Raw genomic sequence first — 3,069 nt, forward strand, 5'->3', positions numbered from 1 at the left:
GTTGAGGTTTCACGTAATAGGACCGGAAAACATGTCATGAGTTGTCACCCGTAATTGTGAAAGAATAACTACCGTGTTTCCCCGAAAATAAGACGGGGCTTATATTAATTTTCCTCCAGAAATGACCCACTAGAGCTTATTTTCGGGGGTTGTTCATATTTTTTTCATGTACCGAAAAGCGACATTATGAAATAGAAAATTGCGAAATTATTTTATGTATAGCTTGTTACCTCCACCTGTGCGAAGATGGAGGTACAGTTTTCAGTCGAGTTTCTTTGTCCTTGGACAAGATATCTCAAGAACCACAGGATGGATTCGGATAAAACTTTCAGGGATGTTTGTGACTGGCACAAACTGATTAGATTTTGTGATTGATCTGGTACTAGACAAGGGTTCTGGATCATTTTTCGTGTTTTTTATTTAATTTTTGAGAGCAGTCAGGTTCATTTTTAGTATTCTCGTTTGTGAGAGAAGTCGAGTTTATTTCAGATATTATCATTTTAAAAATCATCTCCGGTTAATCGTTGAGAAGACGTTGGTGTTGCCTTGGTGGAGGTTTGCTTATTAATATTTGAGTTAGGAAAGAGGCACCCGAATAGATTTTGTGACGTCGTAAGTTTTAGATATTTTGAACAGTGTATACAGTGTATATGTTACCGTTAACGTATATAATTCAGTTATTTCATGAATTACCTGGCTGAATCACTTAAAGCGGTTTGAATCAATACGAAGAGGCTGCTTATTTGTTTCAGCTGTCTGCTGCTCTCAACTTGGACTTATATTAAAATCATGATAGGTCTTATTTTCTGGTTAGTTCTTATTTTCGGAGAAACGCGGTAATACGAGTACGACACCGAATTTCCAGCAACGGCTGGTTCGGTTCCGCTCATAGTCCGGGCTAAATTACAAGTAGGAACTTAAATTTTCGAGGTCGCCAAACTTGTTTACACGGTGGTTCACAGATGGCGTTGACTGTCACCGCGGTTTTTTTAGTTTATTTCCGTTGTTGTTTCCAGTAAGAAGATCTCGATTTTGTAAGATTCTTAGCATTTCGCCTTTTATCACAAACTTGCTTCAGTCGCGGCCATACTGGGGCACCTTCTCAGAGGATTCAGTGGCACGAATCGATCCCAGTGTTTATTTTCTAAGTCTGGTAATTATTCTGTCGCCCTCTTCTGCTGAATCGCTATCGTTACGGTAACATAAACAAAATAACACCGGTTGTCAAGCGGTGATTAGACACAAACGCATATGAATATATGTATCTATGTATGTATGTGCGTCTGTATGTATGCGTGTGTGTATGTATGTATGTATGTATGTCTGTGTATGTATGTAGAGTGTGTCTGTCCCTCACCACGGCAAGACAACCGGTGTTGGTGTGTTTACGTTCACGTAACTTAACGGTTCAGCAAAAAGACTCCGATAGAATAAATGCTAGGCATTAAAAAAAAAAAGACTGAAGTCGATTTGTTCGACTAAAATTCTCGGACCTTTGTGATTTGACGGGCAACATTTTTTTATGTAGTGTTTTTGGTACCGAAACACTTTCAAACTTCGAATACTTGTATATTTTGTGGTATAGAACAGAAAAAAAATTTTGTATTCGAAGTTATTTCATGTGAAAAATTGTCGTATTTCGGTAATTTCAACCAGTCACTAACGTCTATTGAGGTGAAAATAATTACGCTGTGGAATGTAAACAACGGTGTTACGGGATTTTTTCCCTTGAATAAAATTAGTGCCGTTGTTTGTCAACAAAAACTATCCGTTGTCAACAACAACTATCAGCCGTATATATTTCGTTTGTCACTGTTATTTATGACATCGTTCGTGCGTTTGTGCTGGAATTAGCTTTAGGGTTTTAGGGTTAGGGTTCGGGTTTTAGAGTTAGGGTTAGTTTTAGGATTACGGTTAGGGTTATGATTATTTTTGCCATAACCTTAACTCTAACCCTATAACTCATAACCATAACCCCAACCCTAACCCTAAAGTCCTAACCCTAAAGCCCGAACCTTAACCCTAAAACCCTAAACCCTTACTAGGGAATAATGATATAATTAAACAGGGAATAACACACTTGACACCGAACAGCACTAACTGTATTCAGCTGAATAGACGTCAGTGATTGGTTGAAATTACAGAAATACGACAACTTTAACATGAAATAACTTGCGATGTATAATTTTTTGTTAAGAAGGTTAAGAGAAGAAGTTGTTTTATATGACACATTCTACCAGTGTCCCAAGTTTGAAAGTGTTTCGTTAAGAAAACAAGTGTTGCCCGTCAAATCATAAAGATCCAAATTCTCCAAGGTGGTGCTCTAGCATGGCCACAGTTTAATGACATAAACTCTCATAGATCAGAATCGGGCTGCTAGACCCGTGAGGCCCTCGAGCAACTGTCCAGAGAAGTTATGTCTTCAGACGGTACTGCTGGGCCAAGAGAAAAGATTCTAGAGAGTGTCTGTCTCTGCTACATGATCCCCTAAAACTATTTAGGGAAACCTGCGACGTGTTATCGAGCCATATAACCACGCCATTAAATAAGGTGAAGGCGCATGGCTCAGTGGTTAGAGCGTCGGGCTTACAATCACGAAGTAGTGAGTTCGATTCCCGGACCGGGCTGTGTGTTTATTTCTTGTTGATCCAGTTCACTCGTCTGTAGAAATGAGTTGCGACATCACTGGCGCCAAGCTGTGTCATCCTTTGTCTCTCCCTTGGACAACATCGGCTGCGTGGAGAGGAGACGCTGGTATGCATGGGCGACCGCTGGTCTTCCATGAACAACCCTTAACCGGACTTGTGCCTCAGAGGGGGAACTTCCTACGTGCAATCCCATGGGCATTCATTACCGAAGGAGATCTTTTCCTTCACCGTTACCCACGCGATTAAACATTGCCTTTATAAAGATTATAGTTGCCTTTTCATTCGCTGAAATACGTCGACAGCGGGGTTGTCTTTCAACTGAAGAACTCCAAACGAGACGCCAATGGCCGGTACTGTTTCATACAATAGCCTTATATGAGATACTGGTCGCGGGTCGTCGTTGTCTCACGCCGTTTACTTT

The sequence above is a fragment of the Octopus bimaculoides genome, chromosome 26 (genome assembly GCF_046866305.1).
Source record: "Octopus bimaculoides isolate indiv1 chromosome 26, ASM4686630v1, whole genome shotgun sequence".
Taxonomy (NCBI): domain Eukaryota; kingdom Metazoa; phylum Mollusca; class Cephalopoda; order Octopoda; family Octopodidae; genus Octopus; species Octopus bimaculoides.